The sequence below is a fragment of the Trachemys scripta genome, chromosome 9 (assembly GCF_013100865.1).
Source record: "Trachemys scripta elegans isolate TJP31775 chromosome 9, CAS_Tse_1.0, whole genome shotgun sequence".
Taxonomy (NCBI): Eukaryota; Metazoa; Chordata; order Testudines; family Emydidae; genus Trachemys; species Trachemys scripta.
The window spans coordinates 54,862,150-54,889,824 of NC_048306.1; the positions used below are offsets into that span (position 1 = coordinate 54,862,150).

A 27,675-nucleotide genomic window follows, 5' to 3' on the forward strand; every position below is an offset into this window, starting at 1 on the left:
CCCCGGGGGTGCGGGAAGCTGGAGGCAAGTGCAGGGCTTGTGGCAAGTCTCTCGCCCACCCGCTTGCGGTGTCCCCCGAGGGCTCTGGGAGAGCCACAGCCTTGAGGTCGATAAGCTTCTTACACGTTTGGAGGAGACTCTGCGGCTGGTGGAAAAATCCCTACAGCTGGCAAGGCGTGTACGCCAGCGGGAGTGCCTGGCGGAGGAGGCGGGGAGGCTGGGTGCCCAAGCGGTTCTGGGAAGCGCGAGCAAGACGGGGCGAAGGAAAGGGGGAGCGGCGGAGGGAGGCGAGGGTATCCGATGGGGCTGGCAGCGCGGTCTAGCTGAGCTGTGTGGGCCGACGTCAGGCCCAGCTGCAGCGTCGGACTCCTCCTCCCCCTACTGGGGGGCCGGGGGCAGGGCTCGGGCAGAGGCGGACCCCTGCGGCGCACGGGGGTAAGTGACACGCGGGGAGGGGCGGCCCGCGCAGGGCTGTGCCTGTCCCGGCCGCTCGCGGCAGCCGCGTTGACCCCCCGGCTTCCCCTTGGCGTGCGGCCCCCTGGCCTCCCACTGCTCCGCTTCGTCTGGCGCCACGGCCCGCAGGCGCTGCCCGCTCCCCAGAGCCGCGCCTCTGCCGGGCTCGGCGCGCAGGCTGCGGGCGGCGCCCCCCGGCCGTGCGGAAGAGACGGGGAAGGGGCCGAGCGGGAGCCGAGGCGCTGCCCGGCGGGTAGGTGTCGCGCTGCCCCGCCCCGGGCCCAGCGGTGCTTCCTCTCAGCCGGGGCGGGACGTGGCTCGGGCTGCTGGTGGGGGAAGAGGGAGCCGCTGCCCGACCGGGCAGGGGGCCCCGCTCCTGGCCGGTGTGTGCAGCCCCGCGTCTGCGGGCGGGCTCCGCGGAGCGCGCAGGGCTACCTGACCCCTAACCGCACGACACCCGCGCGATGTGACACGGCCCTACGATCGGGCGCTGCTCACTTTGGCTGTAGACAGCCTCGCTACAGGCTCCCTGGAGCGTGCCCAGGTGCTGGGGTTTAAGTCATTGGTTTCCAGCCTTGCTGACCAAAGGCACCGTTCCCAGGAGCCTGAGGGCTAAACGCAGGGTGCACATTTATGTCTTTTAAAAATAGAAGAGTAAATGCCCACCTAGTGCGCCTCTGTAACTGAATCTGCCTGCCCACATGAATACCCAGTGTGTGGGGGTATTGAGTTAATGACATTTTGCAAGTGGTCAGCTTTGCTCTGGCCGAACAGTTGTAAGGACAACCTGGCCATGGGCCTCTGCTGCCCCGCACACTCCTTTCCTAAGCACCCAGATGAGAAAATTAAACTGTAAACACTTTATTGGCTAGAGCTGGAGCAATACATCTACTCTGCAGCTCAAATGGAACATAGCTCTTTGTGTGCAGGCTCTGCAACTGGAGTGTGGGAGGAGGGGGAAGTGCTCCTATGCTGGTCACACTTGCATGTTAAAGTGTCAGTTTACAATAGATTTCACCTCTTTCTGCACTTTAAGATCCCACATCCAATTAACATAATAGCAAGCAATGTCTTTGTCACTAGACTTGAAACATGAAAATCTCTTATGAGTGGTGGTGACTGCTTTCTGCATTATGGTCTTATGAGTCACAGGTTCCTAGCACTGACTTAATTAGAGATCAGTTTGTACTGCTGATTCAGTGTTTAGTTTTCAAACGATTCTCTCGTTGGATGGCATGCATGACTGATGTTAAAACGTGCCCAGTTAAAAATTTGCCCAGCATGGGATATGATGTGCCTGACATAGCCTTGGGAAGCAAAATTCCTATTTCAGAAAAACTAGGATTTCACCAGTGTTTCAAAAGTGACAGGTTCTGATTCTGATAACAATATGTCTTCTGATGGTGTCACCTATTCTTGACCCTACAGCTGGCTGGTGTGTCTGCGTTAGGTCACTAGATGAAGAGGTAAGAGGTGTCTTCTATTGCTTGTGTCCCTCTCAGTTGTGGGTATTACCGTTTGCTGGGTTGTGGCATCGCCATGGATTAGAACTGTTCTCACGACCATGCCCATTCCTGGGCTGCAGGCTACACTGGGCTGGTCCGGCAAAGTTAGAGGTGGGATTTTGACTGTGGCAGAAATTTTATGAAACAGTGACTTAGTTGTGTGATTGGTTCTCTCATCCATTTTGTTAGATTGTAGATGTCAGACTGGAGTGAATTGCAGTTCTTACAATGCTGCAGGTGGACATTTGTCTTCTTACAAATGGAATATTGTCATTTGTTGTTCTTTAGGGATCCCATATCTTGCAAACACAGCTTTTAGTTTGGAAATCGGTGCCGTAACCATATGCCTCTGGCATACATAGGATAAATACACTGATAAATAATCTACTAGGAGCAAATATAAATATCTACAGCTATCTTGTGCCAAGGTAGATCAGCATTTTGGTGAGCTTGGTTCTTTCTAATTGCTTTTACTCATTCCTGACACTGTCAGTATTCTTCTCCAAGTTGTTTTGTGTCTTGAAACATGTTTGATCAATACACAATATTTCTAAGTTGTGTTTTGTCCCCCCCCCAATTGAATATTCTGATATAATTTATGTGGACACTTATACATGTATTGCCTCATGTCTCTAAGAATGACTGTCCAGTCTCCTGCCAATGATAGTCTCTGTCCCGAGGAAGTGTGTCTTTCAGCTGAATCAATGGTGGCATGAGCGGGAGCTCTAGTGTAGACAGGCTCTATCTGGAAGCAAGTCTACTTAAAATGTTGGTTAAAACACGTCAACCACAAGGGTCTTCTCTATCTATGGTCTCCCCCAGCTGCCACTGATCCAGCTGAACTTGTGAGAATATTTTTCGGCACCTAGCTGTGGCCATGTTATAGGCTAATCCTTTAGATCAAACCCTACTTATGGGCCTCTCCTCTTCCAGCCTCCTGTTCTACAGCTTCTCTATTGCAACCATAGGACATATGAAGAAAAAATGGCTTAATGCAATAGGTGCAGCTGTTTGTTTCTGTACTCTTGTTTTGTTTTTAAATCCATGCTGTTTATTTGCTTTCTGTGCCTGTGGGATTCTACATGTGTTACAGAATCTCCCCTGTTGCCTACTCTAAATTTTCTAGGTCATTTTAGTTTGGTTTTGTCTTGTGTATTTTTTTTAAATGCTAGAAGTCTAAATAGTAAGATGGGTGAACTAGAGTGCCTGGCATTAAATGAGGATATCCATATAATTAGGCATCGCAGAAATATCGTGGAATGAGGATAATCAATGGGACACAGTATTACCAGGATACAAAATATATAGGATTACAGAGTAGGTTGCGTGGGTGGGGGAGTGGCACAATATGTAAAAGAAAGCACAGTTAAATAAAGAACAAATCTTAAATGAATCAAAGTGCACCCTAGAATCTCTATGGATAGAAATTTCATCCTTGAAAAATAAGAGTATAGCAATAGGAATATACTACCGATCACCTAAATAGGATGGTGATTGTGAAATGTTCAGAGAAATTATAGAGGCTACAAAGGTGAAAAATGCAATAATAATGGGGGATTTCAACTATCCCCATATTGACTGGGTATCTGTCACATCAGGAAGGGATGCAGAGATGAAATTTCTAGACACCATGAATGACAGCTTCTTGGAGCAGCTAGTTCTGGAACCCACAAAGGGAGAGGCAATTCTTGGTTTAGTCGTAAGTGGAGCACAGGATCTGGTCCAAGAGGTCAATATAGCTGAACTGCTCAATAATAGATTAAATTTAATATAATTGTAGGAGGGAAAATACCAAGGAAACCCACCACAGTAGCATTTAACTTCAAAAAGGGGAACTACACACAAATGAGGAATCTAGTTACCTGAAAATTAAAAGGAACAGTGACAAGAGTGAAATGGCTGCAAGCGGCATGGAGATTATTTGAAAACACCATAATAGAGGCTCAAACTAAATGAATATCCCAAAGAAGAAGAAAAAAGAATTATAGACAATAAGAGGAACAAAAATAATGCCATCATGGCTAACCAACAAAGTAAATGAGGCAGAGGCAAAAAGACATCCTTTAAAAATGGGAAGTCAAATCCTAGTGAGGAAAATAGAAAGGCGCATAAGGTCAAGTGTAAATGTATAATAAAACAAGCCATCAAAGACTTTGTTAAGCAGCTAGCTAAAGACAAAACTTAACAGCAAAAAAACCTTTAAGTACGTCAGAAGTAGGAAACCTGCTAAACCAGGGGCGGCAAACTATGGGCCAGATCTGGCCTACCAGCCGTTTTAAGCTGGCCCTCAAGGTCCCGCTGGGGAGCGGGATCTAGAGCTTGCCCCGCTCCTGTGATCCGTCGCTCCAGCTGGGGAGCAGGGTCGGGGGCTGCTCTACGTGGCTCCCAGAAGCCACGGCATGGCCCCCCTCCGGTGCTCCAATGGGAGCTGCAGAGGTGATGCCTGTGGATGGGGCAGCATGCAGAGCTGCCTGGCCATGCCTCTATGTAGGAACCAAAGAAGGGACATGTCGCCGCTTCTGGGAGCGCTTGAAGTAAGCGTCGTCCTCAGCCTGCACCCCTGAGCCTCTCTCCACACCCAACCCCCTGCCCTGATCCACCCCTCCCCCCAAACCCCCTCCAAACCCCTTGATCCCAGCCTGGAGCAGTCTCCTACAACCCAAACTCCTCATCCCCAACCCAACCCAGAGCCCCACCCCCAACCAAAGCCCTCACCCCCTCCCACACCCCAACCCCAATTTTCTGAGCATTTATGGCACACCATACAATTTCTATTCCCAAATGTGGCCCTCGGGCCAAAAAGTTTGCCCACCCCTTTGTTAAACAGTCAGTGGGTCCAGTGGACCATCGAGGTGCTAAAGGAGCACTCAAGGAAGACAAGGCCATTGCAGAGAAGCATGAATTCTTTGCATCGGTCTTCGTTGCAGAGGATGTGAGGGAGATCCCCACACCCAAGCCATTCTTTTAGGTGACAAATCTGAGGAACTGCGGCATCAGCAGAAGAGGTTTTGGAACAAATTGTTAACACAATAGTAGTAAGTCACCAGGACCAGATAGTATTCACTTGAGTTCTGAAAGAACTCATATGAAATTGCAGAATTACTAACTGTGGTAATTAGTAATGTAACCTATCATTTATATCAGCCTCTGTACCAGATGACTGGAGGGTAGCTAATGTAATACTGATTTAAAAAAAAAAAAAAAAAAAAAAGGCTCTAGAGGTGATCCTGCCAATTACAGGTTGGTAAGCCTAACTTTAGTTCTAGGTAAATTGGTTGAAACAATAGTAAAGAACAGAATTATCAGACACAGATAAACATGATATCTTGAGGAAGAGTCAACATGTTTTTTGTAAAGGGAAATCATGCCTCACCAATCTATTAGAATTCTTTGAAGGGGTCAACAAACATGTGGACAAGGGTGATCCAGTGGATATAGTATACTTGGGCTTTCAGAAAGTCTTTCAGGTGGACCCCACCAAAGGCTCTTAAGCAAAATAAGCAGTCCTGGGATAAGAGGGAAGGTCCTCTCATGGATCAGTGACTGATTAAAAAATAGGAACAATGGAGAGAGGTAAATAGCGGGGTCCCCCCCCAGTGACCTGTACTGAGACCTGTGTTGTTCAACATACAGTAACGCCTCACTTAAAGTTGTCCCGGTTAATGTTGTTTCCTTGTTATGTTTCTGATCAATTAGAGAACATGCTCGTTTAAAGTTGCACAATGCTCCATGTAGTAGGTTTGGGCCAAGGTTCGGCCCTCAGCGGGGCTGTGGGGTGTCCCACCGCCTCGCTCTGGTCCGGCGGTAGTCTGGGACAACAGGCACACAGTTAGGGGCTCAGGCCCATAAACAGGGGCTGAGTCAAGAGGTCCGAAACCCAGACCCTTAAGCAAGGGCTGAGGCAAAGTCTATAGCAGCCCAGGCCCTAAGTCAGGGTGGGCAGCAAGCAAGCAGTCTGTCAGAGGCCCAGGCCTTTTTGCAGGGTCTGGGTCAATTTGTGGCAGCCCAGGCCCTAGGTCAGGGCAGGGCAGCAAGCAACTAGTTAGTCAGGTACCCAGGCCTTTAAGCAGGGTCTGGGTCAGTTTGTGGCAGCCCCCAGCCTCTCTAGGCCAGGGAAAAAGGGGGAGTCTGCCACCCAAGGAGTGGGTGGCAGGGGGGACGCAGGCCCTCCCAATCTACTGCGTCCCAGCCGGGGGCCCTAGCAGCGACAGAAACTTGCTGCTGTCAGTGGGGATCCTGGCCGCAACACACTGACATCGGCTCTGGCAGTGCAGCAGCCAGACTGGGGTTGGCTGCCCCCAGGCTACTTCCACACTCCCCCTCCTATGGTACCTGGGCCGTCTTGGTGTCGTCGGTGCTCTCCACCAGCATTGACTCCTCTGGGTAGGTAGCGAAGGGCAGGCTCGGCTTGTCCTCGGGGTAGCTGGCATGGGGCAGGCTGGTCGCAGCCTGCGGCTGTTTCCCCAGCAGGAGCTTGGCCACAGACATCTGTTCTCTCCGCCGGCCTGGGCTCCACTGAGCTCTGCAGGTGAGCTTTTATACTTCCGGGTCGGGGCCGTGACCTCGGTGGGGCAGGCTCCGGACCCGGTGGCTCCATCCATGTTGGGATTAGGGGAGGTTTGGCCCTCAGCGGGGCTGTGGGGTGTCCCACTGCCTCGTTACACTCCCTTATAATGTTGTTTGGCAGCTGCCTGCTTTGTCCCACTGCTTGCAGAAAGAGCAGCCCATTGCAGCTAGCTGGTGGGGGCTTGGAACCAGGGTGGACCGGCAGCAGCCTGGCAGAACCCCTATCAGTTCCATGCTCCCCTAAGTTCCCAGTGCGGCAGCTACCCAGCAAGCTATCAATTGCCAGCATTTCAGCTGTCTCTCCCCCCACTGCCAGGTGCTGCTTCTGTCCTCTGCTTTGGAGCTGCTCCTGGGAGCCTCCTGCTTGCTGTGCTGGGGGGGGAGAGAAGAGGGGAGCTAATGTCAGGGTGTCTCCTGCCCCCTGCTTACCTCATTTCTATAGAGTGTGGGGGGGGGACGGACAGGACAGGGCTCGGGACGGAGGGAGCTTGCTGGCAGCAGCTGCTGTCTCAACTTTCTGATCTGCTTAAAAGGGCAATGTACTTAGTGTGGGTCAGCATACTTAAAGGGGCAATGCGCATCTCTCTCTCTCTCACACACACACACACACAGTGCATTTCTCTGTCTGCCATGCTGTCTCCCGTCCCTCCATTCGTGCTGCCTTGTTAATGTAGCCTCATATTTTACAACAATGTGTTAACCCTTGAGGGCTCAGTGGAGTTCTAATTCATCATTTAGCAGCAAGGCATTCCCTGGGAAATATCCCACCCTCTTCCACCCTCTGACTTCACCACCTCAGCCAAGCTTTACAATCATCATTGCTGTACATAGTATTAAATTGTTTGTTTAAAACTTATGCTCTGTGTGTGTGTGTATATATATATATATATATATAAATAAATAGTCTTTTGTCTGGTGAAAAAAATTCTCTGAAACCTAACCCCTCTATTTACATTAATTCTTATGGGGAAATTGGATTCGCTTAACTTCATTTTGTTTAAAGTCACATTTTTCAGGAACATAACTACAATGTTAAGCGGGGAGTTACTGTATTCATAAATGATCTGGAAAAAGGGGTAAACAGTGAGGTAGCAAAATTTGCAGATGATACAAAATTACTCAGGATAGGTAAGTCCAAAGCTGTCTGCGAAGAGTTACAAAGGGATCTCACTAAATTGGGTGAATGGGCACCAAAATGGCAGATGAAACTCAATGTTGATAAGTGCAGAATAATGTACATGGGCAAACATCCCAACTATACATAAAAATGGATGGAGTCTAAATTAGCTGTTACCATTCAAGAAAGAGACCTTGGAATCATTGTGGATAGTTCTTTGAAAACATCTGTTCAATGTACAGCAGCTTTGAAAAATAGCTAACAATGTTAGGAACCATTAGGAATAGGGTGACCAGATGTTCCAATTTTATAGGGACGGTCCAGATATTTGGGGCTTTTTCTTACATAGGTGCCTATTATCCCCACTCTCTGTCCCAATTTTTCACACTTGCTATCTGCTCACCCTAATTAGGAAGGGGATAGATAAGACAGAAAAGATCATAATGCCACTATATACATCCGTGGTACACCCACACCTTGAATAATGCATGCAGTTCTGGCTGACCCATCTCAAAAAAGATATATTAGAATTGGAAAAAGGAACAGAGAAGGACAACAAAAATGATTAGGAGTATCGAACAGCTTCCATATGAGGAGAGAGTAAAAAGACTGTGTCTGTTCAACTTAGAGAAGAGATGACAAGATGGAGGTCTATAAAATCATGAATGATGTGGAGAAATTGAATAGGGAAGTATTATTTACACCTTCACATAACACAAGAACTAGGGGTCACCTGATGAAATTAATAGGCAGCAGGTTTTAAACAAACGTAAGAAAGTATTTCTTCACGTGACGCATAGTCAACCTGTGGAACTTTTTGCCAGGGGATGTGAAGGCCAAAAGTATAACTCATAGAATCATAGACTATTAGGGTTGGAAGAGACCTCAGGAGGTCATCTGGTCCAATCCCTTGCTCAAAGCAGGACCAACACCAACTAAATCATCCCAGCCAAGGCTTTGTCAAGCCGGGCCTTAAAAACCTCTAAGGATGGAGATTCCACCATCTCCCTAGGTAACCCATTCCAGTGCTTCACCATCCTTCTCATGAAATAACTTGGTTCAAAAAAGAACTAGATAAGTTAATGGAGGATAGGTCCATCAATGGCTATTAACCAAGGTGGTCAAGGATGCTAGCCCGTGCTCTGGGTGTCTCTAAACTTTTGACTTCCTGAAGCTGGAACTAGATGACGGGATGGATCACTCAATAATTGCCCTGTTCTATTCATTCCCTTTGAAGCACCTGGCACTGGCCACTGTTGCAAGACAAGCTACTGGGCTAGATGGATAATTGGTCTGACCTAGTATGTCCATTCTGATGTTCTTATGTATATATTATGCTGCTATAAGTAAATGTGCAGAGTAGAAATAGCCTGAGACGGAGACAAAGAGCCATTAGGTTGCAGGGATGACTGGGATGAGGAACCCAGGAAGTGGTAGTAAGAGACAGGATAGGGAGAAGCTGAAGAAAACTGAGGCAGAAGAGTCTGCCCACTGGAGAACACTCCCCTCCAGAGCCTAAATGGAATCCAAGATTCTTGAGTTTCAACATTTCTCTGCTGTCAGCAAATACTTATGAAACCCATTTGCAAAGTGGGTGTCTCATGCCCTTTTTCTTCTTGTCCACCTAGAGCAGTGGTTCTCAACCAGGAGTCTCAACCTGGTGCTCTCTTGGGGGCCACAAGCAGGTACCAGGGGGGTCCACCAAGCATGGCTGGCATTAGACTCACTAGGGCCCAGGCAGAAAGCTGAAACCCTGCTGCACAGTATTGCAGCCCGGGGCCCTGAACCCCACTACCTGGGGTTGAAGTCAAAGCCTGAGCAATTTAGCTTTGCGGTGCCCTCTGTGGTGTGGGGTTCCAGGCAATTCCCCTCCTTGCTACCCCCTAACGCTGGCCCTGGCTTTTGTATGTAGAAAAACAGTTGTTGTGGCACAGCTGGGCGGTGGAGTTTTTATAGCATGTTGGGGCCAGCAGGGGGCGCTCAGAAAGAAAAAGGTTGAGAACCCCTGACCTAGAGGACAACTTACTACTGCTATCAGTTACTCCATTAGCTTGAGTGGCAGATGTCTATGTGGTGGATCTAAATGTTCCAACCCTGCTGATGAATAATGTGGGTGTCAGTATGGTTTCACATGGTGAAATTTTGGTTTATTTAATTTGCTTTTAAAAATACCTAGGAATACCTAGGAAATTACACACATAAAACTTCATTAAAAGAACATTAAGGTTACAAATCAAGCACTCAACATTAGGAAATGCCACTACGGGTGGCTGGGGTGCCCTGGAGCTCCTGGCCCCTGCGGGGGTGCCCTGCAACTCCCAGGCAGGCCCTTGAGGGTGGTGTGGAGATCCTGCAGCTCCCCATTTTGTCATACATCTTTTTAGTAAAAATCATGGATAGGTCACAGGCTTTCATGAACTTTTAATTCAGCCCTCTTATGTGTATGGATTATGATACAGTATTTAATTACATGATCATATACTATTTCCACAGGACCCCTGATTTAGTGCACAGGATGAACTTGCTCTGGGGATGAACTGTGGTTGTATAATGAATGAGACTTTTGTCTGTAGGCTCCATATCTCATTTGTTGCGGAAGTTGGAAGGTATGTAGTGAAGGAGGCAGGGAATTGCCGGAAGAGAAGGGGTGGTCTCAGGGTTAAAACAGTTGAATGCTGCTCTGTAGAACTAGATTCTATCCCTGCCTCTGCCACAGAATTCCTATGTGATGCTAGTCAAGCCACTTTAGCCAGACTTTTCATAGGCGGTCACTAACTGTGTGTTCCTTGGGTGCTTAAATAGAGAAGATGGGTGAGGTAATATCTTTTATTAGACCAACCTCTGTGTGGGAGAGAGACAAGCTTTTGAGCTACACAGATTCACAGACCTTGACGTCTGATTTGCAGAAGTGCTGAGCACTCGCAACTGCAGTCAATGGGAGCTGTGCTCTGAACATATAAAGTACTACACAATGTCAAGTACTCTGATGAGTGCAATAGAAAGGCCCATGAGGAAATTATTAATTCTGTCTTCAGGGCAGGGTTTGAATAAGTAAGGCCTGGAGCCAATTTTAACAATGAGGCTAAAACAAAATATTGAATAGCTGCTAATTCAGTGAGCACTGTTCAATGAAACATTAGGATCACCTCAGTTTTCAGGTCCATGTTTTCTTTCACAGGTCCTCATCATTTCTAGTTCTCAGTAGTTTATGATCAAGTATGTTCAGTAGAAAAAAAGCATAAGATAAATACATGGGACTTTTGAAAGGAGGACTAGAAAAATCTTTTGCATGGATCATATTTGCCCTATGTGATTCTAGTGTGATTCAGCCAAAATCACAAGTTATAAAAATGCCAGACTTTTCTGAGCACTAGAACATGCTGCACCTTTTGGAATGATTTATTACTTTTCAACAGCTGCAACTCTGCAGAGGACAAGATAGAACTAGCAAAAAGATGAATGAACTCATGGAAGGCATGACTAGTAAGAATGAATTCTCATCCTCATGTCACTTATTTATGTATCAGAGAAGATGACTCATCAAATACGGAGCATCATATCTAGCTTTGGCAGCTTTGGGTGGACCTAAAGATCATTTTCCTACCTGTCTTCACTTAACATTTCCACCACTGTCCTGTCACTATGCATATGAAAAAGCAAAACTATTGGGGGAGGGTTAGTGAGAAAGTTCTTTGGGATATTCTCTAAACTTAACGTCCTCATTTTCCATAAAAAGTTTGTGTGATTTTTGGGTTCCCGTCAGCCTCCTACTGCAGAAGTGGAGTCCAGCAGCTTCTTCCATACATTCCTACAGTTGCTTTTAATTGGTTTATATTTTCAAGGCTAGTACTACAAGGCAATCAGCTAGAAACCTACTTTTTAAAAAAACCCTAAGGTTAAGATTCTCCTTTATCATGCTAAGTATCCCACATCAGTGAGGCCCAAAAGCTGGCCCTACAGAGCACATTTCAGGTATTCTGGTACTAACAGACTTTATGTATTGGAGTTCACATGGTGCTTGCCTTCAATAGGAAATTAGGAAGTGTTAGGACATGACCTCGAGGAGCTGCATTAACTAACATGGTGCTAAATGTGTCTTTGCAGTAAGTGTAGACATAGACTGGTTGTGTTTAACATTGTGTCAGATAATTGTGAGTAAACCTACTAGAACCAGGGTTTACCCATGATCAGCTGATGTGCTGTTAAACATTACTTGTCCCAATCTACACTGGCTGCAAAGCCATGTTTTAACACAATGTTATTTAACATGACTCCTCCAGGTCATGCCTAACCTGAGAGCTGCCCTAACTTGTGCTTCTGCTACAATGGCCTCCTATCGGTCTTGCAGAGGCTATTCAAGGGCCCTTTGCGCTTGGGGATATTCCGTGAGGGAGAGTTTACTCTGGGCCTATGACTCCTTTGTGTCAGCCTCATTAGCACATGGGGGCATAGTGAAACAATGAATTTGTCCCCTTCTATGTAGCCATACAACAGATAGAGCAGGCCTAGTGGCAACACAAGCTTTCCAATGTGCCTCAAACCATCATCTCTAAGAATGAGAGTTTAGTTTTATTATACTCGTTGAGATAGCTGAGGCTGAGACCACCCAAGTCGTATCATTATAACCCTTTGCAATATGGTGGTGGATTATTTTCTTCTGAGTCACTCTATTGCCAGGTGCCATAAGAGCTGTTGGATTTACCTGAAGAAATAAGGGGATTGGAGCCTCTCTCTGAGGTAGAAGGAACTAGGAACAAGCAAAAGAAGAAAAAAGCTTTTCTTTGCTTAAGATTGAGCTTTATGTTTTGTTGTTGTTGAAATTAACACTAAATGCAGGAAAGGGAGTATCCAGTGAAGGTGTATTTTACTTGGAGCAGCCCTCTTTTCAGTTGTTTGTAGCTTTGTTTGTTGCATGGCACCCAGGGTTCTCTTAAGTTTGTTGCTTTTGTGCAATTATCAATGACTAATCTTAATTATTTTATATATTCCCAGGAAAAGATGAAAGTAAAGTTCCCAGTTGCACAAATCAACTTAACAAGACTTAAAGAAACTATTTTAAATATCTTATAATAAACATATTCCCAAACAAACAAAAAGTATTAAACTATTAGAATTTTAAAACAATTCTCTTCTTATTACTGAAATTCCTGGGTTTCTAATAATGGTTTCTCTGTCTACAAAGTTCTTGTAAATTTTTTCACCTCCTACTGTTCTGTACTTGCAGCCTTAACTCAGAATAAAAAACTTTATTTTTGCTTGGTAATTTCATTGTTTTTTTTTTTTTTTTTTATGGAATTGAAATCTTTGGTATGTGTTGGGAGGCAGAGGGAAAGATACCCTATGGCACTCTTAAACTCTAGGGGGCTGGGGAAGCCAGGGAACCGGGAATTCTAGATCACACTGGGTGGTAGGGAGGAGGGAACTCTCCAGAGCTTACAAACTCAGCGTGGTTCCTACCTACCTAACTTCTACATGCCACTCTTTTCTATTTTCCCAGGCTCCCCACTTCTCCTTTGCCTCCTTGTAAATGTTCTGAAGTCCAGGTGGACATCATTAACCAGGAGCCTACTGCAGGCGCCAAGTTATTTAGCATATTCTGCAGACTTAAAGTCAGGAGAGAGGCAAAAAAGGGCTTGGGAGCAGAAATTAAGATATAGAGCATCTGGGAGTTGAAAAGCAGGGGCAGGCAGGATAGCTAATGTGACACCAGTTTTTTAAAAAGGCTCCAGAAGTGATTCCGGCAATCACAGGCAGCTAAGCCTAACTTCAGTACCAGGCAAATTGGTTGAAACTATAGTAAAGAACAGAATTATCAGACACAAAGATGACCGTGATTTGTTGAAGAGTCAACATGGTTTTTGTAAAGGGAAATCATTCCTCACCAATCTATTAGAATTCTTTGAGGGGGGGTCAACAAACATGGAGAAGGGTGGTCCTGTGACTGTAGTGTACTTGGGCTTTCAAAAAGCCTTTGACAAGGTCCCTTACCAAAGACTCTTAAGTAAAGTAAGCAGTCCTGGGATAAGAGGGTGGGTCCTTTGCTGAGTAACTGGTTAAAAGACAGGAAACAAAGGGTAAGAATAAATGTTCAGTTTTCACAGTGGAGAAGAGGTAGTGGTGTCCTGTACTGTGACCAGTGCTATTCAACATATTCATAAATAGGGCTACGATTTTGTCCTGGAGGTCACAGAAGTTATGGAATCCGTGACTTTCAGAGACCTCCGTGACTTGAGCTCACCGTGCATGGGAGCTGCAGGGTCCCCCCATCACCTGTGGTGGCTGGGAGATGCATGGCTCCGAACTCCTACCTGCTGCGGGCGGGGGAGGGAGTGCCCCAGGAGCGCCTGGCCATGGCCCCCCGAGAGCTTGGAGCCGCTGTGGGACCCTGCAATCCCTGGCTGTGGGACCCTGCAATCCATGAGCTGTCGGGCCCCTGAGAGCTTGGAGCCACTACGGGTGGCTGGGGTGCCCTGGAGCTCCCGGCCTCTGCCGGGGTGCCCTGCAACTCCCAGGCAGGCCCTCCGGGGTGGTGTGGAGACCCTGCAGCTCCCCATTTTGTCATATATCTTTTTAGTAAAAATCATGGATAGGTCACAGGCTTTCATGAATTTTTCTTTATTGCCCATGACTTGTCTGTGATTTTTACTAAAAAGATGCATGACAAAATCTTACTCATAAATGATCTGGAAACAGGGGTAAACAGGTGGGAAAATTTGCAGACAATACAAAATTACTCAAGATAGTTACGTCTAAAGGAGGCTCTGAAGAGTTACAAAGGGATATCACAAAACTGGGTGGCTGAGCAACAAAATGGCAGATGAAATTCAATGTTGATAAATGCAAAGTAATGCACATTGGAAAACATAATCCAAACTATACATACAAAATAATGGGATCTAAATTAGCTCTTAACACTTAAGAAAGAGATCTTGGAGTCATTGTGGATAGTTCTCTGGAAACATCTGGTTAGCGTGCACCGGCAATCAAAAAAGCTAACAATGTAAGGAACCATTAGGAAAAGGATAGATAATGAGGCAGAAAATATCATGCCATTATATAAATCCATGGTATGCCCACACCTTGAATACTGCATGCAGTTCTGGTCACCCCATCTATAAAAAGTGAGAATTGGATGTATGAGAATTGGAAAAGGTTTAGAGAAGGGCAACAAAAACAATTAGGGGTATGGAAAAGCTTCTGTAGGAGGAGAGATTAAGAAGACTGGGATTTTTCTGTCTGGAAAAGAGTTGACTAAGGGGGAACATGATAGAGGTCTATAAAGTCATTAATGGGGTAGAAAAAGTGAAGGGAGAAGTTTTGTTTACTCCTTCACATAACACACAAACCGGGGTCACCCAATGCAATTAATAGGCAGCAGGTTTAAAACGAATAAAAGGAAGTACTTCTTCATATCATGTATAGTCAACCTGTGGAACTCGTTGGTTGGAGCCACAGCACCCCACAATGAGTACAACAGCCAGAAGGGCTAGGGTGGGCTGCCAGGAGAAATGAGCTCTGTAGAGCATTCTGCAAGTGCAGATGAACAAATGGGTACTTAATTTGTCTACAGAACAAAATACACAAGATTTTAAAATGTTGAGAGTTTAATGGAGTGGGATACATGATAAAATCACATTATATTTATTTCAGTGTGCCACCAAATGTACATTCCCCACAAGGTCTTGTCTGCGCTGAGAAAAGATGTCAGAGTTACATTTAGCTTTAGAGTAAAATAGTTGTAGTAAGCAAATACAAACACCAACCACTTGGGTCACTGTAATAAAACTAGTAAGTTAAGGATTTATATAGGTCCAAAAGATTTGAAGAAGATCACCAAATACAAACACTAGCCACTGAAAACAGTTGAGGAGGTCGTATCTAGACTTTGATATGAAAGAATAAGGTCACTATGGAGATTTTCTATTAACTATTTTTTATGGAAGACTGTTTTAGACAAATATTAATTTTTCATGAAAAAAGACAGCTTTCTAGGGAAAATGTCAACATTTTGTAAAACAAAAGAGAACAAAGACCCGCCCTCCCCCAAACACACAAAAACTGAACATTTTTGTCTAACTACTGAAAGTCTTTTGGCTGAAATTTGAAAATTTTGATTTGGAAGTGCCATCACACTACCTCGTGGGAGTTGCAGTTCAGGTGCCTTGTGCCCCCAATCTCCTCTATTGGCTGGACAGGCCCGGGAACGTCTCCAGTTATGCACTGCAAGAGCTCAGCAACTGAGGAAACTCTGGTGCCACCTGGGAGATGTAGTTCAGCCAGGGATCCCAGTCCTTAGAGGAGAATGGAGTGTGAGGTGCCTGAACTACAACTTTCATAAGGCAATGTAGCGGCATTTCCAATAGAAAGTTTTGGGTTTTAGCCAAAAAAAAATTGGTTTTAGATTTTTTTGCCGAAAAGTTGAATTTTTCCATGGAGCGAAAAACCCATTTGTAGGTTTTGGCCAGCTGTAGAAAGAATATTTCCCATCTTGTATGCAAGCCAAATATTTTGGCAAGTTGAACTCAATACAAGTGTTCTTCTCTGAGATCCTTCCTGTCCCGTGAGCAAAGGAAGACAGAAGGCAGAAGATTCTGGAAGTGAACTAGGTAAGTAGTGCAGAGTAGAGGGCGTTGGTTTTGTGGAACATTGGTCCACCTTCTATAGGGAATGGGGCTGTATAGCTTGGAAGTTATGAGCACTCAGCACAAAATTGAGACATTGAGAACAAAAGAACCAAAGGACGTGAAGAGAAATTCTTTAATTGCCTATATACCCATGCTAGGAGCCTGGGTCACAAACAAGAGGAATTGGAATTACTCATTTATCAGCATAAATTTGATCCGTTTGGTATTACTGAAACTTGCTAGGTTGATGCACACAATTGGAATGTTAAAATCAATGGTTCTGACCTATTTAGAAAGGACAGAGTAGGCAAAAATGGAGGAGGTGGCTCTCTATGTCTAAAATGGCATTATTTGTTTTCAGGTCATTGATAACACAAGGAAAATGATCTTGAATGTTTATGGATCAATATTCTATCAGATATAACACAAGAACAAGTGTTAGTTAGTGTCCGCTACAAACTACCAAATCACTAGGGAACAGAATGACTGCCTCCTTATACACCTGTCCATAATGTATAGAAAAAAGCTGCATGATGATCGGGGATTTCAATATGAGTGACATGTGCTGGAGGTCTCCTGCTGCCAGTACTAAAAACATCCTTGGAATTTTTAAATATTATAGATGATATTTTCCTAGCTAAAAGGTGATGCAGCCAACCCGGGAGAATTCTTCATTAGACCTTGTCCTAACAGATAAAGAGGAACTAATCTCAGAACTAAAAATTAATGGTAGTTTAGGTACAAGTGATCAGGACTTGATATCTCTCTCACACACACACATACACACCCTTCCTTCCTTCCTTCTTTCCTTCGATAGGGCCAGTTTCACAAAGCTAGAATCAGCTGGTAGTAAGAATGTAATCAAAAAAATGTGAATGATAGTTGGGAATCATTCAAGAACACTTTACTAGCTGTCCAAAAAGTCACAATTGAGGAAGAAGGCCATACCGGTTAAAAAACTGACATGGTTTAGCAGGGAAGTGAAAGCAGCTATAAAAATAATATATAGAAAACAAATGGAAGAAAGGAGAAGTTAATAATAATGAATATAAATCAGAAGTTAGGAATTGTAGAAAAGTGATAAGGGAAGCAAAGGGACACACGGACACATCTATGGCCAACAGAGTTCAGGACAATAAGGAGGAGGGCTATGGTCCATTACTAGATGGAAATGATAAAATTATCAACATCAATGCAGCATTCTGCTCTGTATTTGGGGAAAAACAGATGATATAGTCTCTGGATGATGTTTAACAGAAGCTATTAAAGTTATACATTTTAAAATCAGCAGGTCCAGATAACTTGCATTGAAGAGTTTGTTTTAAAAGACCTGGTTGCGTAGCAAGCTGGACCATGACCTTTGATTCTGAATAAGTCTTAGAGCACAGGGGACGTTCTAGAAGACTGGAAGAAAGGTACTGTTGTGTCAGTTTTTTAAAAAGGGTAAATTAAGGCCTGTCAGCCTGACATCAATCCTGTGGCAAGATAATGGAGCAATTGATACAGGACTTGATTAATAAAGAATTAAAGGAGCGTAATATAAGTAATGCAAATCAACATGGGTTTATTGAAAGTTGATCCTGTCAAACTAACTTGATCTCTGTTTTTGATGAGATTACAAGTTTGATTGATAAAGATAATAGTGTTAACATAAAATACTTAGACTTCTGTAAGGCATTTGACTTGGTCTTGCAAGACATTTTGATTAAAAAATGAGAATGATACAACATTAACGTGGCACACGTTAAATGGATTTAAAACAGCTAACAGAGGTATCAAAATGTAATTGTAAACAGGGAGTAATCATCAAGTGGGTCTATTTACAGTGGGGTCCTGCAGTGATTCGTTCTTCTCCCTACACTATGACATTTTTATCAATGACCTAGAATAAAAGATAAAATCATCACTGATGAAGTTTGCAGATGACACGATAATTGAGGGAGTGGTAAATTATAAAGAGGTCAGGTCACTGACTCAGAGCGATCTGGATCACTTGGAAAACTGGGCACAGGCAAACAATATGTGTTTTTAATATGGCTAAATGTAAACATATACCCAAGAACAAAGAATGCAGGCCATAATTACAAGATGTGGGACTCAATCCTGGAAAACAGTGACAGTGAAAAAGATGTTGGGGTAATGGTGGTGAATTGGCTGAATGTGAGCTCCCAGTGTGATGCTGTGCTACATGACAGGGTCCTCTACTCCCTACAGGATGGCACTTCCTCCTGCCTATTCTGGGGATTAGCTCTGCCAGGCCAGTGCCCCTTCCAGGGGTTACCCTCCACCAGTCTCAGCCTGCAGCCCCTCTCTCACTCCAGGAACCTCAGCGTCCTCTTCATGACTTGGCCCTCTGGCTGGGTCACCGAGTGGGTGGTTTCCCTTTCTGCGGTTGGAAAGTTGCTTCCCTCGAACAGGCTCAGGCAGTCCCTATCACGGTCCTGCCAGTGCCACTTTCCCAGTGGATGGTTGGGAAACCCAGGCCTGCCCTCTATTCTCGGTTCTGGCTCAGGGACCCTAGTCAGCAATCAAGGTCTGTTCCATTCCAGTCCTTGCTGTGTTCCCTGAACCCTTTCCTAAACTTCTGGCTCTCCCCTCCTTCTCTGGGTTTGCCAGCCTCAAAACTCCCTCCTCCCAGGGAGTAACTGTATGCCACTTTCCTCGGTAGCCCGAACACACCACCCCTCCCCGAGGAAGGGACTGCATCTACTTCCCTGCAACCTCCTTCTGCTGATTGCTCCCTGGCATTATGGAAGCCCTGTCTGTTCCTTCACAGGCGAGCTTCTTGTAATTAAGGCTTTTTTCTCAGCCTTAATTCCCCCCAGCTTGCTGCTTAATAGGTTAATTGGCCCCTCTGGCCTACCTTAACCCCTTCAGGGCAAGTGTGGCAAGGCCACCCCATCAGAGGCCAAAATAGCTAATGCAATTCTGGGACGCATAAACGGGAGAATCTCGAGGAGGAACGGAGAGGTTATTTTACCTCTGTATTTGGCACTGTTGGAATAGTGTGTCTAGTTGTGGTGCTTCTGATTAAAGAAGGATGTTGATACATTGGAGAGGGTTCAGCCACAAGAATGATTAAAGAATTAGCAAACCTACCTTACAGGTTAGACTCAAAGAGCTCAATCTATTTAGCTTAACAAAGAGAAGGTTAAGGGGTGACTTGATTACAGTCTGTAAGTATCTACATGGGGAACAAATATTTAACAATGAACTCTTCATTTTAGCTGAGAAATATAATGTGTTCCATTACCTGGAAATTGAAGCTAGACAAATTCAGACAATAAGGCACACATTTTTAACGGTGAGGTTAATGAACTATTGGAACAATTCATCAAGGGTTGTGGTGGATTCTTCATCACTGACAATGTTTACATCAAGACTGGATGTTTTTCTAAAAAAGATTTGCTCATATAATTTTGGGGGGGAGTTCTATGGCCTGTGCAATACAGGAGGTCAGACTAGATGATCAAAATGTTTCCTTCTGGCCTTGGAATATATGACTCATGTTAAGCATAATTTGTAGTGCCCATATGGATATGGAAAAGTACAAGAAAAGAAACAAGATGTCCTATTTGGACTAGACATAAATGCTGCCATTGAGAATAAGGTATCAAAATATGAAATCTGCAATAGGTATAAGAAACAGAAGGGAAAGGAGCCACGGAAACTGCACAAGGTTTCCTGCTCTCCCTTCTGTAGTCTGGGAGCATGTGTAATTCCCTGGGCAAGTTAATGATAGAAAAGTAATGGGGATGTCATTTGATTCATAAAAATCTACAGACTCATAATTACAGTGGGGACCCCTTGTGTTGCTTGGCAGGGGGACTTCCTGTCCTGACCCTGGCTCCTAGTTCCAGCTCCTCTGGTTGGCTTAAATTTTAATAATACAGTATCACTGGGAACAAGTCAAGTTGGGTATCATTCAAAAGTCCCTTCTCCCACAAACACAATGGTATCAAACATGACAAACCTAGAACAATTATGTAGATATACATTTGAGAACAAGTTTAAAAATTAGTGTTTTTTTAAATTATACTGTAGCACAGACATGTCAAACATACAGCCCTCACAAAGTTAAATTGTGGCCTTCAACTGGGTTATCAGTTAATGCTCAGAACATGGTATTTGATTACTTTTTTTAATGTTACAGATTACTGTAAATGTAAGGAGTGATTCAAGCTGATTTGCCAGTGGCAGAAAAGGAAGCAGTTCAGTGGTATTGATTATCAGCTTTGTTTATTATGCCAAAAAAGTTGTAATGAGGCACTTGCTAAGACATCTGCATCCAGCCAGAAATTACTAGAATCAATCTGCAAACATTATGCACATAGTTATATAACATTCATTACACAATATAAATAGTTACAATCCCAAAGTAATATATTACAAAATCTTTGTTTTTACTTTGGTCTTGATCATTTTTAGGCATCAATGTGGAGACGAAAAGTACCAACTAGTACAGGGGTGGGCAAACTTTTTGGCCTGAGGGCCACATCTGGGTATGGAAATTGTATGGTGGGCCATGAATGCTCACGAAATTGGGGGTTGGGGTGCGGGACGGGATCTGGCTGGGGTGGGGCCAGAAATTAGGAGTTCAGGGTGCGGGAGGGGGCTCTGGACTGGGGCAGGGAGGTTGGGGTGCCGGGGGGGTGTGAGGGCTCTGGCTACGGGCTCTGGGGTGGGGCTAGGGATGAGGGGTTGGGGTGCAGGAAGGTGCGCCAGGCTGGGACTGAGGGGTTTGGAGGGCCAGAGGGGGATCAAGGCCTGGGGTTGGGGCGCAGGGTGGAGTGAGGGGTGCAAGCTTCATGCAACGCTTATCTCAAGCAGCTCCCAGAAGCAGTGGCATGTCCCCTCTTTGCTCCTACACAAAGATGTGGCCAGGCAACTCTGCACACTGCCCTATCTGTAGGCACTGCCCCAAAGGTCCCATTGGCTGCAGTTCCTGGCCAATGGGAGTAGCGGGGGCAGTGTTTGGGGCAGGGGCAGTGTGCAGAGCCCCCTGGATGCCCCTATACATAGGAGCTGGAGGGGGGACATGCCTCTGCTTCCAGGAGCCGCACAGAGTGCGGCAAGCCCCTTACCCCGCTCCCTGGCTGGAGTGCCGGAGCGGGGCAAGTCCCGGACCCCGCTCCCCGGTGAGAGCTCGAGGGCTGGATTAAAACATCTGGAGGGCCAGATGCGGCCTCTGGGCCATAGTTTGCTCACCCCTGAACTAGCTGAATCTTTGGAGAATACCACTGCGGAGGACCTGGTTAAACACAATATTTGCTGGCACCTTACATGCTATAAGAAGTGTATCCATAAACTGAATTTGGCAGAGGGAGAGGAAGTACATTGAGCATCATGAAAAAAAGATGCCAGGACAAGTGCCAACTGTGGTTGAGATTCACATTATACTAGGTCCCATCGCATGTATTTCTAGAACACCTACTTCTTTTGAGGTAAGCATAGTTTCAACATGTGAGACAGGTGAGAAACTGTATGAATCAGTCACTGTTAGTGAGACTGTTGCATGGAAAATAAAGTGAGTGCATTGATCAAAGAGATGCCCATGCATACAATGTTGAGTAGTACATAGAGTGCTACAACAAGAATGCATGTAATGTATTGCATCAAAAGGTAAAACAACAGAAAAAAATACTGATTGTACTACTGCAAACTGTGCGACTCGATTGGACTTCATACATTGTCTTGCAGAGCCTCTAATGGTGGCAATGGCTGATGCAGAGCCTAAGGTGGTAATGGCCGATGCAGAGACTACGGTACAGAGAAGTATGTGCTTTGAATGGGACTGAAGAGGAACAAATGCTTAGCAGAAAGGCTTTTAAAGCACTGACTGAAGATTAATTGTGTGATGTAGTTTTCTATCTGCAGAAGGTCAAGCACAGCATGTCAAGTTCTCACTATTATGCACAGTCAAAGGGGCTAGCAGGAAAGTCAGGACAGATAAAAAGCATTGTGAGAGAGCACTGTAGGATTTAAGCGAGTTATATTCTGCATCCTTAAAATATAGGAATACACTTCACAGGGCTTTATTAGGATCACCTGTTCAGAGATTTTTGAGCAGAATCGAAAAACTTTACTGTCCACAACTAAAAAGCTTCTTGTGGTAAAGACAATTAATCGTGAAGTAGCCACAAAACATTTCTAACTCAGAACAGAAGATAAACCTTAACAGTTACTACCTTTGCAAGTTGGAGTGAATGTTAGAGTCAAAATAATGGCTGGAAAACTGCCAAGATAACACATATAACCATCACAATGTGTCATACAGTGTAACCACTCCCAAAGATCAGCGGTACAGGAGGAATAGAGGACATCTTAGCAAAACCAAAGAGGACATTCTGGAGGCTGTGTGTTTGAGGATATTCAGATTGCTCCTGTCAGAGCTCTTGTTCGAATAAAAGTAACCCACCCATCAGTAACTGATGGCAAAAAGCACCCAGAGCAGAAAACGCAGGTACCAGGTGACTTATCTGCTAAATGACTAAACAGGCCCCTAAGGAAGTGAGTGCTTTGAGAAGAAGTGGCTGCATGATCAGAAACCCCTTGAGGTGGTACACAGAGAGTGGTTATTGGCAGCTATTCTAGAAGATGCTAACAATCCTCTCATTTCACTGGGTGGCTCAGGTAGCCTATCCTGAGTTCCATCCTCAATGTCTCTAGTTGTGCATGGTTTCATTACCTGTTTGTTTCTTCGTATTTTGCAGGCTTCAGATAGATAAAAGGGAAAGTCCTTGTTACATTTCAAATTGTACTACAGCACTGTGGTGATTTTTGGAGCTACAGCTGATATAAAAGTAGAAGATGAATATCCATCGTTTTCATTAATTCCACAAATTACTACACCAGAGATTCAAGACAGTGAATGTTTTACAGGACAACATTTTCCTAGGTCTTACCTTTTTATATTCTAGAAAATCTATAAGAAACACTCTCGCCTTAAGACCATACATGAGCTTTTTCATTCTAAGAATCTCCTACTCTGATGAAACACGAGATGTTATTGAAGGCTCCCTGTTTTCCCCGAATTCTAGTAGGGTCCACATTGGTTATATTAGAAAGAGTGAGAGCAGTTTTGTGTTTTAGAGTGGCTAGATCTTTTTTTATGCGGGAAACAGTTGTGTGTGTGTTATCATTTGTAGATGGACACTGTTGGTAGGACCCTGTACATTCTGTTACTATATAATTTGTTTCTGAATCCACCCTTGCCATAAAATCAAGTATTTCCAAAGAAGGAGAGAGTGTAAAAAGAGGCTGCATTGTTTTCCTGAGTCTGCAGCCAACTTTAAGTAATAACTCTGAGATGTGAATTGCCCTCTTCACATGGAGAGGGCATTAACTCTGAAACCTCACGGTGACAGTCAACATGATTTCATTGCTGATTATTTTTGCAGAAATATCAAACTAATGTGCCTATTCTACATCCCAAATACCTCTCATGACTTCCCTGGTGCCAGAAACCCCAGCTGTTCCCTACTCAGATGCCAAAATCTTCAACTTCTTTCTGACAACTTGTACACTGCAGCTATGCAGTTCCAAGTACAAAATTTTGTATCACTGTGAAAATGTAGGGCTGGTATAAATACAATGCATTTACTATCAAAGTTAATAGCAGGAGGAATACAATAGCTTACTGTGTTTATATATTTTCATATGTTCTTCATTAAAAAATGCTAGGGGTTAATGAACTGGATTTGGGGCTAGAATTTCTTGTGTGCTGCACCACAACACACCAAAACAGTGGGTCTTGCTGCAGATGTGGATCAGGCTTGCTGGAGGGTACATGGTGGTGTCCTGACTGTTAATTGATATAATGTTTTATATGTAGTCATTTTCCAAAAAGAAAGGGACTGGAATTAATGGAAACAGAATCCTATAATGTGATGGCACCCTGTAACCTTGCACCCATTTCATGTGACGTAGAGCACTCACTTAAGTACAGTCTCCTATCAGCATGCCAACATTATACACAGAAACTCCCTTTCCCACCTCCACTTCCAAAAAAAAAAAATCGATATTGGAATCGTTCTTTATAGAATTACCCAGGAGATGTTGAAGATTGGGCTCCTCTTCTCCATTCAGTCTATTTATTCTGAAAAGCGGAACTTTGCTGGTCAGTGTTACAAATAGCTGGATGCTAGATATGACTCTTCCCTCTGTCCTTCCTTGTCTAAGTGGAATGAAGAGTTTGTCACCTTACTGCAAAGATGTCACCATGAAAAAACATACTATATGGCTCACTCAAAGACTAAATCAAAATGAAATTTCAAACAGATTATCCTGTGAGCCAGCCAGCTTCCAGGTGCCAAAGCCTAGAGTATGTCTACACTGTAGTTGGGAAGACATGTTCATGTTAGCGGAGCTTGAACTACCGTTCGAAAAATAGCAGTGTGGTCATTCCGGCTTGGGCTGGAGTTTGACCTCTGTAGCCCAGGGGGTCAGGTGGGCTTGAAACATGAGCTGGAGCATCCATATTGCTATTTCTAGTGCGCCAGCTGAAGCCCTGCTAGTATGAATCCGTGTACCAGGGCTGGGAGAATGACTCTAACCTGCGACATATCCTGAGAGAATCACAAATTGCTGAAGATGTCACCACTCACCCATCAGACTCTCTCATATCCTTTGCTCTTCCCTAGAGCTATTCCCAGCATCAACATGGACGACCCTCTGTATGTACATTACAGAAGCTCTGAACTTCCCTGACATCCATTAAACTCCGTTTCCTCGGTCTTGAAGACAGACACTTTCAGGCAAGAATGCTCACGTAAAAATGTATTATTCTCTCCTCTCTGGACTGCAGTTTGTTTAGAAGGAATTGCCTTGCAGACAGTTGCCTTGTAGATAGCTCAAGGCTGCTGTAAAACCTATTGTTTTATACAGCTATTAGTATTTCAAAATCTGATACTCGCCTAACACTTAGTGCTGTTTTGTGAGTCACAGCTACATTAGAAATGTGTACAATACTGTAGCATAGTCAGGGCTCAGGTGTTTTTACCACTATGTGACACAAGTGATTTAAAGTTCCCTTTGCCTTGTAGCAAATACATTGCTGCTAGCATTGGTGCAGTTGCCTCCTTGCTGGAAGTATGCATAGAATTTTTTTTAGTGTAGACAAGTCTTTAGAGATTTCTTCTGTCCTACACTTATTAGGAGCACAGGATGCAAGTAAATTGAATATTCAGCTAACAGCCATTATGCTAACAGATTGCCATTGTTCAGTTATTTCCCTCCAGCATAATCGTTATGTGAATAGAGCTGCCAGTGTGTTTTATAGAATAACCTTTTATATCGTTAATATCCACAACTATTTTTCCCTTCAAAAGTGATTCATGCCTTGTTGCAGATAGAAAAGATATAAAGCATTATTCTGTAATCACACAAGAAGCCCTATTCATTCACATTTTATGCTGCGAAACTAACTCTTTATCTTCTGGGTCAGAGTTGATTTCATGGCTGCCGTTATCCAAAGTCTGTCTTAGTATGTCTGATCTGTGGGTTGTGCTAGGGGCACAATTAGAACAAAACTTCAGGCTTGAAAGAGTGAAATAAGTATGTTTCTTCTGGGAGTGCTCAGTCTTTCCAGTGTTACTATTCATATATAGTGGTTGTTAGTCACCAGCCTCTAATCACAAGAAAAGCCTGTTCAAGCTAAGTTTGAGACCAGATTCCCAGATCTGATAATAGAAATACTCCTCTTTTAGGCCTCATCTTGATTAGGATTTAAAGTGTGATGTTAGATCATGTTTGCTAGCTCAGTCTAACACGTTCTAAAACCGTAGTCACGACAAAGCAAGCTGTAGTGTAGTACAGTGGTTCTCAACCAGGGGGACACACACCCCTGCGGGTATACAGAGATCTTCCAGGGGGGTACATCAACTTGTCTTGATATTTGTCTAGTTTTACAACAGGCTACATAAAAAGTACTAGCAAAGTCAGTACAAACTAAAATTTCATACAAACAATGACATGTTTATACTGCGCTATATACTATACACTGAAATGTAAGTATAATATTTATATGCCAATTGATTTATTTTATAATTATATAGTAAAAATGAGAAAGTAAGCAATTTTTCAGTAAGTGTGCTGTGACACTTTTGTATTTTTATGTCTGATTTTGTAAGCAAGTACTGTAGTTTTTAAGTGAGGTAAAACTTGGGGGTACACAAGACAAATCAGATTCCTGAAAGAGGTACAGTAGTCTGAAAAGGTTGAGAGCCACTGGTGTAGCACATACTAAGCTAGCCAAGTTAAAGCCAATGGGCATGGGGAGGTGGGCTTTGGCAGCAGTGAGGAAAGGACTTTCTGCAGTAACTTTAAAAGTTATTTATTTCTGCCATTGGTGGCAAGCCCCAAGTACTCTTTTACCTGACAGTTCTAGCACATTTTCAGATACAGTAAAATAAGTAAATAGTAAGAATTAGTAACTGGCAAGGTGCAGCATGTTAGTACAATTAAAAGATGTCAGGAATTCTTTGATATGGCAGCAAAGGACGTAATGTGCTTTTGGGCTTCCTAAGCAGAGACGTCCTATCATGGAAGCAGGAGGTAATAATCCTCCTCTATCAGCTCTGATGAGTCTGTATCTGGACTGAGTTGATTCCTGAACATGTTAGTACCAGAAAGATATTGACAATTTGGAAAGAGTTCAGAGAAAAGCAATAAACAGGGCTAGGGGGATTGGCTTATATTGAAACAAAAAGAGCGTTGGTATAAGTACGTCACTCAGGGGTGTGGAAAATCCCTCTTGGGGTGGTGGAGTTTCTACTCTGATGGGAGAAGCTCTCCCCTGGGCATAGGTAGTGTCTTTGCTGCAGAGTTGTAAGAGTAGACAAGCCCTCAGGATGGATGTAATCATCCTTTAGTACTGATGAGAAGTGCAGTAAGGAAAGTAACTGAAATACTTCCCTGATGGATTGTATTTTCTAAATGGACAACTTACCCTAATTCTCAATTACTGAGGGACAGTCTTCAGTCATTGATATATTTTGCTTTCCACAACCAACTCTCTGTACAACTTTTCATGAATGATGTACCCAAATACTTGGATGCTAATATCTAAACTGTATTCCTAAATTTATTCACCTATATTTGGGATATTGCTGATTATGTACCATATGACTTTTAAAAACAAACTTTGTATTTGTTGATAATCCAAGTACTATACCCAGATGTACAGACATTATTTCCTCAACCTGTGTGTTATATAATTTTAACATGAGCTTTAATAATTTTTTTAAATTGGATGGGTGTAAACAGCGAGGATGGGGAACAGCTATTTAGGTTGGTACCAGGCCATAATTTGAGAGAAGAGGGGTAAAATTGAAAAGATAAAATTTAGGCTGAATATCAGGAAAAATGTGTTGACAGTAAGTTGTCTGAGTGTGGAATAGTATTTCTAGGG

General features: G+C 44.0%; 1 protein-coding gene across 2 annotated transcripts in view; it reads left to right on the plus strand.

Annotated features, from left to right (window-relative positions):
* Positions 1–299: 299 nt before the first annotated feature.
* The window catches only part of PPP2R3A (protein phosphatase 2 regulatory subunit B''alpha), a 168,549-nt gene continuing 141,173 nt past the window's right edge, over positions 300–27,675 (plus strand). The window contains exon 1 of one of the 2 annotated variants that reach the window (XM_034780490.1): positions 300–435. The gene's annotated coding sequence lies outside the window, so the exon portion shown is untranslated. Of the gene's footprint in view, positions 436–464; positions 707–27,675 lie in introns of those variants that run through there. The other variant, XM_034780488.1, reaches the window with a different exon arrangement.